General features: G+C 44.6%; 1 protein-coding gene across 13 annotated transcripts in view; it reads left to right on the top strand.

Annotated features, from left to right (window-relative positions):
• ASPRV1 (aspartic peptidase retroviral like 1) overlaps positions 1–12,174 on the top strand; it is a 112,044-nt gene that overhangs the window by 96,463 nt on the left and 3,407 nt on the right. For all 13 annotated transcript variants that reach the window (XM_045827014.1, XM_045827009.1, XM_045827011.1 and 10 more), the window contains one exon: positions 750–895. The gene's annotated coding sequence lies outside the window, so the exon portion shown is untranslated. The remainder of the gene's footprint in view (positions 1–749; positions 896–12,174) is intronic.

Raw genomic sequence — 12,174 nt, 5'->3', positions numbered from 1 at the left:
TTAAAATTAAGTTATATAAAATTACAATTAGGTAAATTATATTAAAAACAAAGATAAATCCTCAAAGCTTATCACTTCCTAAGAATTTTACAACATTTTATTATTTACATTTTTAAGAGTATTTTCATCTATTGTGTCTGTGGAAATACTATGCCATTTGTTACTGTGCTTTTCTTTCTAACTCTGCATTCAGTGACATCATATTAATAGCTTGAAATTGACCTTGAAATATTTACATCATGGAAGTTGGCAAACCCCACAAATCAGGGCTTAATTTATTGCTTGTTGACTGTCTAGACTTAAGAAAGTCATAGAGAAAATGTTAATAAACTTAAATGTATGTTGTGCCTTTAGCCATTACATTGTGAATGGCACAGAAAAATGAGCGTAAGTTCTTTCACTGTCCAGAAACTATGATTTCATTCAGTAAAGAAGTTGCTCACATCATTGACAAATGAGTGAAGTTCCAACATGTATCTTCATTGTGTCACTTTTTTTCTTATTAGTTGGCACAAACAAAAATTCCAACCAGCGTTCACATAAGAACTACACTCAATTACAATTATAGGTTGGTTATGGATTCAGCAAGTTGCCAAAAATCAATAAAAGCCTTTGTAAAACTCAATTTGCTCTATGCAGTTCACAATAAAGAGTATCGTATACTTCATTATTTGTAAGTTGCTACACATCCTTTATGTCAATAAAATTTATAACACATTCATATATGCACTATTTTCTCTGCTATGTAGGATGCCAGCCATCTTCTGAGAGTGAGAGGCAGAGAAGAAGTGAGCTGCTGAGGTGGGTGAGGGGCAAAGAGAAGGGACCTGTGAAGACAAGGCCAACTCTGAAAGATGGGAGATGACAACAGCACCAGAACCACGAGAGCTAGAAGGTAGGGTGTCAATGAGGTTCTGGTCCCAGGCCAAGCCCTGCAGTATGGATTTGTTTTATTAATCTCCTGAGACAATCCTAGGAGGAAACAGAGGCTTGGAGAGGTTAAGTCCTTTATCCCCAGTGCACAGCCAGTTGGTGGCTCAGTCAGGATGTAAACTCAGACAGCCCAGCTCTGTTGACAGGACAGGAGCTTGCACAGCAGCCCCTTTGTCCTCAGCAAAGCTCCTCCGACTGTGGACACTGGAATTGCTCTAGGACAGAGATTGGAAGGACAGGTGTGACCACATATCAAGGACTTGAGGGCATCCGAAGGGCTGTCAAAGCCACCCAACGCTTTTGGTCCCTATCTGGTGTCTACCTCCCAGCACGTTCCTGCTACCACTCCATAGTGTCTAGTGCAGCTAATGTATGAATTGGGGCTTACATTTAAAATATATTTTTGTTATTTTATTTTCTAATAATTCATTCTTATTGTACTTTTAAAAAGTAAAATACATGACAGATTGGAAATTTACAAAATTGGTGCATTTCCTTAGAACATTTGAGAAGCACTGTTGAATTCACCCTCCTATCACATTGCTCCCCTGCTGGAAGCCCTGAGTGATCCCCACAGGCTGTAGTGGAGGCTTCAAGTGGTGGGTGGGGGCCGGTTTGTGGGCTGGGAGTTTAATTCAGTGTGTCATTACCAGCATTAAGTAAAGAAGTGGAGTGAAATAGAAAATCTCAGAGTATATTGCATGTAGTAAATACATTTGGTTTTACCTATATATAAATATGTACTTATATATTGAATATGTAATATATAGTCAACATCAAATATATGATTTAATTATATAATATACCAGTATTAAATATACAGAAATATACCATATATTAAAAATACACTTTTACATATTTGTAGATAGATTTATATCTAGTATATTATAATGTGTATGTGTACTGGAACATGATGAGGAATGTCTTTCTTACTGTAGTCACAGTAAAAAAAATTAATCTCTACTAGTCTACCCAATAACGACAGCACTGTCAAACTTGCCATTCAGAGCCATACAGGAAAGAGTGATTGCTGAGGAAAAGCAGTCAGTGCTTCCAGGGAAAAGCATGAAATGAGCTGGGCTTGGAGGACTTCAGGTTATTGATAAGCAGAGGGAATAACATAAGCTAAGAGGCTGAAAGACCACAGCTTTCAGCCCTAGATTATGCTGGTGCTCCAACTCAGAATGAGTCTGGACCTAGCGTCCAGGAGCTTTCAGGTAGCTTGAGGATTGCAGTCCCAGTGATGACAGCTTAGAGGAGAAATCAGGGGAGACTTCCTGGAGGTGGTGACACCTTCACTAACATCTGAGGGAAGAGTTGAGTTTTGCCATAAGATCAGGGGAGCAGGGAAGGCTTGCCTGGCCAAGTGAGTGGCTTGTGAAAAGGCAAAGGAAAGCTCATGATGTTTGGGGAAATATGAGCCATTTAGCATAGGTGGAGCATGAACTAGGGAGGAGGCCTCAAGTGCCACCTTGAGAGTCAGGATTTTATTTTGGGATGAGGAGCCATGGAGAAATGTTGACCAGAAGAATGGCATGAGTAGACTTAATCTCATGACTCTAGCTTCCCTGAGGAGAGTGGATTAATGGGGAGGGGACAGGAGGCAGGGAGAGCTGCAGGATGAGGTTGCAATAGTTGGGCCTGAACTAGGGCAGTGGGGATGCAGAGCAGGGCTAAAGGGAGGGAGACTTGGTAGCAGGAGCCAACAGAACATGGTCATCCATCACTCATTGGGTGAGGCAGTAGAGAGGTTCAGGGTGACTTCAGTGGTGCTGACTGGGGAACTAGCTGGATGGTGGTGCCTTTGCCCAGATGAAGAACATGGGTTTGGGGAGAAGACAGTGCTTTCAATGTTGAAAGCGGCACTTGTAGGTGGATATGGCAGTGTGCAGCTGGAGCAGAGGAGTGAGGTCAGGCCAGGGAGAGTATAGAATGAGAGAAAGGGCTGTCAAGGGAAGCCCATGAAAGACTGAAGGGAGTGGTCTTTTTATTTTTTAAAATTGTCTTACTTTTTAAATTAGAGCTTACATTGAATATTATTTTGTGTTTTTTTTTAAATAAAACTTTTTATTTTGAGATAGGTTCACATGTAGTTGTAAGAAATAATACAGAGAGATCCCAGGTACGCTTTACCTCATATCTCCCAATGGTAAGAGCTTGCAAAACTATAGTGCACTGTCACAACCCAGGTATTGGCATCAATACAATGAAGATATAGAACATTGCCATCTGTACCAGGACCCCTCATATCACCTTTTTATAGTCACACCCACTTCTCGCCCATCCCAACCCCCTCTGTAATCCCTGGCAATCACTGATCTGTTCTCCATTTCTATAATTCTGTCATTTCAAGAATGTTATCTGAATAAAATCATAACCTTTTGGATTAGGTTTTTTCTTTTTTATGTATTTATACATATATATTTATTTATTTTTATTGTTGTTCAGTTACAGTTGTCCTCATTTTCCAACTTCCACTTCCCTTGTCCCACCCTCAATCCTATCCCCCTTTGTCTTTGTCCATGGGTCCTTTATACACATTCCTTGATGACCCTTCCCCTTCTTTTCACCATTATCCTCCTCCACATTCCCCTCTGGTTACTGTCAGTTTGTTATTTCAATGTCTCTAGTTATATTTTGCTTGCTTGTTTGTTTTGTTCATTAGATTCCTCTTACAGGTGAGATCATATGATATTTGTCTTTCACCGCCTGGCTTATTTCACTTAGCATGCTTTCCATTTCCATCCATGCTGTTGCGAAGGGTAGGAGCTGCTTCTTTCTTTCTGCTGCATAGAATTCCATGGTATAAATGTACCATAGTTTTTGATCCATTCATTTACTGATGGGCACCTAGGTTGCTTCCAGCACTTGGATGTTGTAAATTGTGTTGCTATAAACATTAAGTTCTTTTGAATTGGTGTTTCAGGATTATTTTTTTAAATGTATTTTATTGATTATGCTATTACAGTTGTCCCATTTTTTCCCCCTTTATTCTCTTTCACCCTGTATTCCCCTGCCTACCAACATTCCCATGCCCCCTTAGTTCATGTCCATGGGTCATACATGTAAGTTCTTTGGCTTCTCCATTTCCTTTACTATTCTTAACCTCCTCCTGTCTATTTTGTACCTATCATTTATGCTTAATATTCTCTGTACCTTTTCCCCCATTCTCCTTTCTTCCCCTCCCTGCCAATAACCCTCCATGTGATCTCCATTTCTGTGATTCTGTTCCTGTTCGAGTTGTTTGCTTAGTTTGTTTTTGTTTTTGTTTTTTGGGGTTCAATTGTTAAGAGTTGTGAGTTTGTTGTCATTTTACTGTTTTGATTATTTTCTTTTTCTTAGATAAGTCCCTTTAACATTTCATGTAATAAAGACTTGGTGATGATGAACTTCTTTAACTTGACCTTATCTACGAAGCACTTTATCTGCCCTTCCATTCTAAATGATAGCTTTGCTGGACAGAGTAATCTTGGGTGCATGTCCTTGCCTCTCATGACTTGGAACACTTCTTTCCATCCCTTTCTTACCTGCAAGGTTTCTTTTGAGAAATCAGCTGACAGTCTTATGGGAACTCCTTTGTAGGTAACTGTCACCTTTTCTTTTGCTACTTTTAAGATTCTATTAGCTTTAATCTTGGCTAATATAATTATGATGTGCCTTGGTGTTTGCTTCCTTGGGTCCAACTTCTTTGGGTCTATCCAAGCTTCCTGGACTTCCTAGAAGTCTATTTCCTTTGCCAGATTGGGGAAGTTCTCCATTATTTTTTTCAAATACGTTTTTAATTTCTTTCTCTTCTTCTTTTCCTTCTGGTACCCCAATGATTCGGATGTTGGAACGTTTAAAATTCTCCCAGAGGTTCCCAAGCCTCTCCTCACTTTTTTGAATCCTTGTTTCTTCATTCTGTTCTGGTTGAATGTTTATTTCTGCCTTATGGTCCAAATCATTTATTTGAGTTCCAATTTCCTTCCCTTCACTGTTGGTTTCCTATATATTTTTCTTTACTTCACTTTGCATAGCCTTCACTTTTTCCTGTATTTTGCTACCATACTCAACCATTTCTGTGAGCATCCTGATTACCATTGTTTTGAACTGTGTATCTGATAGGTTGGCTATCAGATAGTTCTATTTTTGGAGCTTTGATCATTTGGGCCATATTTTTTTGTCTCCACACATCCGTTATGTTAAGAGGCAGAGCCTTAGGTATTGGTCAGGGCTGGGCAACCCACATTGCTGTGTTGTGGTGCCATATATGGGTGAGGGTTTGAGAGGAAACAATGCCACTTGCTCAGCTCTCTGCCAGCTTTTGGTCACTTCCTCACTGCCCAAAGCAAATTGGGCCCCTTTGGTGCTGATTCCTTGGTGGATGGGCTTGTGTACTTTCCAGGACCCTGTGGGTCTCTCCAACAAACTCTCTTTTGAAGCTGGGAGTTTCTCCCACTGCTGCAATTTCCATAGGTTTTTATAGCCAGAGGTTTGGAGCCTTTCTTTTCCTGTGCTGGAACCCTGAGTTGTGCATCCTGTCTCACTACACAGTTGTTCCTTCCAGTTTATCTGCACACAAATGTGGGACTGCCTGGTCCCCCAGCTACTGCCTTGCCATGCATCCTCTGTTTTGGCTGCCTGTCTCCACCCTTCCTACCAGTCTGGATGAATGTTTCTTCTCTAACTCCTTGGCTGTCGGACTTTCATACAGTTTGATTTTCTGGTAGTTGTGGTTACTTTTTGTTTTTAAATTTGTTCTTGTCCTTCTTTTGGTTGTATGAGGAAGCAAAGTGTATCTACCTATGCCTCCATCTTGGCTGGAAGTCCTGAATATTATTTTGTATTGTTCAGTAATTTCAGGTGTACAGCATAGTGGTTAGACAATCATCTACTTTACAAAGTGATCCCTTCCAATAATTTCAGGACCTACCTGACACCATACATATTTATTATAATATTGACTATATTCCCTATGCTGTACTTTACTTCCCCATAACTATCAATTTATAACTCTTAATTTCTTCATAAGACCCAGAAACTTGGGTCACAGGAGCCAAGAGGGCAGAAAAGACTTAGGAGGAAAAGCAGTAAGACAAATGTTTCAGAAAATCAAATTCTTGAAGGGGCCATGGGGTGTGGCTGTTGGGAGGCCCCAGATGTCCTTGGCGAGGGTGCAGTGAAGGGTGGTGTGGCAGGAGCCAGGGGCTTTGGGAGTGTGTGGAGGTGACACCCTGGGAGGAGAGGAAGCAGGGCTGCATCTAGACCCTGCTATGGCGTCTTCGTGTGCATTAGAAAGGGTTGCCCCTTCCTCCTGGCATATCAAACCCTCACCCCAGCACTCAGGCTTGGTGAGAGGATGATGGACTTCAGCCCCCACATGGCCCACAGTGAGGTATCTGCAGGCTGTGGCCCTGCAAATACAGAGCAGCCCTTCTAGAAAACTGACCATGGGGGATGCTGGACCACACGACAGGTTACATTTTTCAGCTGTAAGAGATTGGTGAATGCTGATTCGTATGAAAGAGGGGAACCCACGAGGAAAAAGAAAATGCAGGATGGGGAGCCCTGCAATGAGAAGCTGGGTAGGAGCCCAGGCAGGAAGGGGCATGCTGCCATGGCTGTTGGTAGCGGGCTTGGGCTGAGGGGAAGCAGTGTTGGGTGCCCTCCTGGAGCCTGGGGTCCCAGTGTACAGGCTGGTGCTGCAGGTGAGTTTGCTGAGGATCTCTGTAATGGAGCAAGGGACATGGAGACATGGCTGAGATGGCCTAGACCAGATGACCAGCAGCTCTGGTATCCCAGACTGGTGACACGAAGACTGCTTGCGCAGCAGGCCTACAACTGGGCAGGCCAGGCCAGTGAGGGTCTTGGCACAGAGTTTTTGTTTCTTCTTCTTTTTTTTTTGTGGAAAATTTTCAAACACACCCAAGAGTTGTGGGAAATGCAAATGAAAATTCCTCTTATACCTATCATTTAGCTTCAGTGATTATTACTATTGTGAATGTCATTTAATGCCCCCACCTTAAGTACTTATTTAAAAACTTCAAAAAAATTTAAATAGACTTTATTTTTTAAATCAGTTTTGGGTTCAGAGAAAAACTGATTAGAAGATAACAGAGATTTCCCATATACTCCTGGTCTAAAACTTTTTTTATTTGGAAATAACTTCAAGCTTACAGAAAATTGTAAGAACAAGTTTCTTTTTTTTTTTTTCAAATTTTTCCAAAGAAAATGTGTTTTTTTTAAATTTTATTTATTTATTTTTAGAGAGGGAAGGGAGGGAGATAGAGAGAGAGAGAGAGAAACATCAATGTGCGGTTGCTGGGGGCTGTGGCCTGCAACCCAGGCATGTACCCTGGCTGGAAATCGAACCTGGGACACTAAGAACAAGTTTCTTTATGTTTAAATAATGTTTTTCTTATTAAAGAATATATTCTCATAATGTATTTAGAAGAAAATTGAGAGCATTCATGATTCTGCCATCCGTAAATCAACACTGCCATTGGTTTGGTGTTATTTCCTTCCAGCTTTTTATTTGACTCTTTTATCCCTCCAGAGTCCTCCTGGCTGGTGTGTCCACACGAGTGACTTCAGCCCGTAGCCTTCACCCCCGCATCCCTCCTCAGAGAGTCTGCTCTGTGAGCAACAACTGATCCAAGTTTGTGGGTTTTGGGTGCCCTCTTTCCCCAGTTTTAATGTTAATGCAGGTTTTCCCTTAACATTTTTTCCATTTTTGTTTTTCTTGGGTAATATTGGCTGACATCTGGTAGGACGAGTTGCCCAATGCATCTTGCCCACGTCCCACACTCATCTCTCTGTGTCTGAGTCTGTCTCCCCCACTCACCTGAGCACTCTGTGAGGGTAGGGCTCAGGGCTGACTCACCACTCAGTGTGAGGCCGAGTTGGCCTGAAGAAATATGCATGGTATTGAACCAACCCACTTACTTGGCATTGCTTATCCCCATCTATGCTGCAGACTCTCGGAGTGCCTTCTGGTAATTTACAGCCACCAGCATGGTGTCTGGCACACAGTAGGTACTCAATAAATATTTATTACTGCTACTACCAATAACCTGGAGATTTCCATGCATGGTAGCTCATTTTTCCTCTGCCTTTTCCTGTCCACCCCACTTCTCCTGGTTGGTAAAGGAGAGACGCCACTTTGACATGCCAGAGGGAAGGTGCCCCACTTTGTCCCCCATCTTCTGTACATTAGGAGCAAAGCTAAGTTGGCAGTGGATTCAGTAGAAGCAGTTCTCTGTGCTGAGGCTATTTTATATGTTTGCATTGCTCACAATACAAGTTGTCATTAGCAGCAATTAAAACTATTTCAGGATCAGTTCAAAGCTGCCTTTGAGGTATTTTAAATTGCACAAAAGTTCTCCATGTGTCTAGCTCTGAGCCAAGTTTCCTGGTGTCATTAGAAGCCCACTTGTGTTTAGAGAATACCCAGTCTGTATATTTTGATTGCCTGAACATTTTATAAATTTCAGGAGTGTTTGTCAGAAGTGGGTTAATGTCTCCAGATCTGTTTGGACTATCTTACAAGTCCCACTTCCAACCTTAATTAAATGGAGGGGACCACAAAATGGGAGAGAAGGAGGGGCTCCACAGAGGGTCTTCCCTTAGAACCAGTCTCTTTGGCCAGGCAGAAACCCTGGGTCTCTGTGGCCCTGAGGGAAGCTGGCAGAAACCAGAGTAGAAAGGGGTGGGGACTTATTCTAGGGTGGAGGCGTCAGGAATTGGGAAGAAGGCGGGAACCCGATTTGCAGGACCGGGCTGTGAGGAGAGTAGTGGGGAGGCTTTCAGAACACCTTAAGTAATCTTCAGATTTGATTGAAAGATGAAAACAGGGAAAGAACCAGTTTTGGCATATGGGACTGCTAGGGAGTTAGTCAACAACTTGTTCTGACCCCCTCTTGGCTGGCCCTGGCCATGGCCCTGACTCTGGACCTACAGGGCTAGAGTGGCAGTGGGGCTTGGTATCACTGTTCCCTAAACACTTCCAAGATCCTCCAGGGCTACGATGGGCACCAAGTTCTCACTGCTTGCTGACAGAGGGGCTCTGCTGGGGGCGCTGAGTGGGGTGACTCTGGGTGGGAGTTCTGAACTGGGTGGTAAAGGAGAGTAGAGGGCAACTCAAATGGGAGGAAGAGCTTCTGGAACAGTGGAGAACTGGGGAAGGGCCTGTCAGTAGGACTGGCCTGTGTCAGTGCGGGCTGTGGCAGGGACCAAGAAGGGGGACCAGTTAAGGCAAAGCTGTCTTGTCCAAGTGTCTTTGGTGTGACAGATGTGACTGCTGGGTCATTTCTGCTTGGGAACAACAGTGCTTGTTATCTGAGGGTTTGTGGTTGGAAAATAAGGAACCTGCCGTCACTTTGGGTTTCCCCACGTGCCTTGCTTTGGTCAGAGCCCACCCAGACTCCCCTGGGCTCTGATCTGCATCCCTAAGATTTTTGTGTGGAATTTGTCTCTTTGCTCCTCTTCTCAGCTTAAGGAATGGATGCCATAACCGGCTGAAGCAGAATGCTGGAAGCAGCCCTCCCTACACACCCCTCCACTCTCACCTACCCTGGGACTGGGGCTTTGGGCGGGGTTGAAGCAGGAGTTGTGCAGACAAGTGGGACCTTGCTCATGGCAGCAAGTGCCCACAGGTAGCAACAGTGGAGGGCATCGTGTCCTTGGCCCCGCAACCAGAAGGCAGGATGGCCCATTTTCAAAGCGGCGTGGCTGTGACTGGGGCTTCTTCAGGTGGTCAGCCTCACATACAGGTTGGTCTTAAATGATTCAAAACCAGGCAGTTAAACATCTGTATCCTGTTTTCATTGGCTTGAAAGCCATGGTGATGGGGACCTGCCTAGTTTTCTGAGCCAGCAAGTGTGCCCAGAGGCTAATAAATAACAGGTGTCTCCAGTAAATAAGACTTTAATACTCAATGTAAATGTCAGTGCAAATAAATATATAAAATGAAATGTGGGGGCTAAATTCTATATGCAAGTTACACAATTTCTTAGCTGTTTTGAACTGCGAAATATAGTGTGACTGTATACGGTGTGTGCATAGTGTGTGGAAAGTGTGGTTTTATAGACAGTATAAACAGTATAGACAGTGTGGTGTGTGGTAATGTATGTTTGTGTGTGTATGTTTGTGGGGCATGTGTGTATGTGTACGTGTGTGTGTGAAGGGATGTCCCCATCAGGTTGGTTGGAGACAAAACCAGCTATATACTTTACAGGGCCTGGTGCAAAACGTCAGTGAGGTGCCACTTACTCAGAATTATTGGGAACTTCAAGACAGCAACTGCAGAGCATCAAACCAAGTTTGGGCCTTTCTGAGTGAGAGCCCCATGTGACTTCACTTTGGGAGTGTGGGAAACTATGAACCTGGAGAGAAGCTGCAGCAGCTGACCTCTGCATTGTGGGGCTTGTCTGCACCTTTCTTGACCCTACCTCATGCGGGCACCCAGATCCATAAAGTGTATCTGGGCTCTTTGCTCAAAACAATCTCCTAAGAATGTCCAGGTCCCTTTCCAGTCCACCCAGTATCACGGGGCCCTACCCTCCACCCTCAGGATTTGAAGTTTCAGGCTCTTCTCCAGTACCCGGTGCCCTCTGTGCTTCCAGAAGTCGTCAGGCAGCAGAAACAGTATAGGATAAGAGTGCAAAAGTTTTCCAGTTGTGCCCTCACTGCCCCAAAAGTGCTTCAATTCTCAGGGGCCCTAGTGGGCCCTATCCTTCGGGGAAGACGTGGCAAAGAGGAGCTGGGAGGCTGGGGCTGCATTGGGCCAGCAGAGTTCACTGCCCCGAAATTTCAGTGAGGGGGTGTGGAGGGTGGGGCTTCCCTCACTCCTTCCTGTTTACTGTCCTGATTTGCCTCCTCTTGGGTCAAGTGCCATGTGCTTGCTTCACAACCCACTCAGGAGATGCTAATGGGTAATAATGAGGGTGTTCCCACCCCAATACCTATACTTGTCAATAATTAGCCATAGTTTCCAAGGTTCTGGGAGGAGACACCTGGTCTGCCCCAGCTGGTTTAGCTCATCAGTGTACCAATAGCATAGCAATCTTGAGATCTCTGAGTGGTCTCGGGGTGTTCCACGTGTGGGCATCTCTTGAGGGCTAAGAGAACTGGAGAACTTCCTTCACCATGTTTTCGATCCTAGCTGGAGACTGGACCCTAAACACAACCTGCTCTAGCTCTTCTAGTAACCACCAGGCCACTGTGTGCTTCTGTCTTAGGGATCCCAGATGGGACTGTGTGAACAGCCTGCCTGAAGGGCCTCCCTGAGGGGTGCTGCCTGCCCCAGGCCAAGGGACCCAGAAATGTAGGGGTTGTGGGGAATGTGGGGCAAGCTAGGCTAGAAGGGGGGATTTGGGACAGGTAGTCAGGCAGGAGTGGAGATTGCAATAAATTTGTTAGCCATTGGTCATGGGCTTTCTCTGCCAGAGAGAGAGAGGGAGAGAGAGAGGAAGGGAGGGGGAAAGGGAGAGGGAGGGGGAGAGGTAAATGAGTTCCCCATGCAGGGGTGGGATGATAAATGGGATTTCCAGAGGGGGAAAAAATCCTGATTTGAATTTGCCAATTCCCACAAAGATACCAGTTGGATTAACAATTGGCTCACAAAATTCTTGAATATGCAAAAATCAGCTCTTGCTCCCTGTTCATTAGATCACTGTCCCCATCAGAGGCTATCAACAAGCCCAAGCCCCCAGACCCTGGCTGCACACCTCCCTGAGCCCAGCACTCCCACTTTCCTGACTTTATTTACAAAATAACTGGACAGCTAGGGGCCTGAAAGAACCATCCAGCTATCCAAGCTCCTTGTGCTTCAGATCCCAGAGTAGGGTGGCCTGGTCGTGACACTGAGGTTATGGTTATGAAATGACTTTGCCAAAGTGAACACCAAATCCAGTCAAGTGAAGTGCCACACACCCCCAGTGACCACCTACTTCTAGTCCAGAGTGATGGGGAGATCTGATGTCGGCATCCACCCCAGTGGTTTGAAGAGCCATACTGTGGGACCTCTAGCAGTCCTAATTCACCAGCTGATAAACCACCCTGCCTCCTCCTTCCCTTGGTTCCATGCTGGCCTCCTCACTCATTCTTACTTCCAGAGGACCAGGTGTGTGGGGAGATAACAGATACCAGGGAGCCAGGAGGCCAGTAGGTCAGGTCCCTGGGCCACAGAACAACAACCATTGCAAGAGCTGGGAGTCTATCCACAGAAGTCCACCTGCAGAAAGGGTTTCCTGGTCTTGCGGG

The sequence above is a fragment of the Phyllostomus hastatus genome, unplaced genomic scaffold (genome assembly GCF_019186645.2).
Source record: "Phyllostomus hastatus isolate PE091 unplaced genomic scaffold, TTU_PhHast_1.1 phas_scaffold_78, whole genome shotgun sequence".
Classification (NCBI taxonomy): Eukaryota; Metazoa; Chordata; class Mammalia; order Chiroptera; family Phyllostomidae; genus Phyllostomus; species Phyllostomus hastatus.
This window is presented reverse-complemented; position numbering and strand designations above follow the sequence as displayed.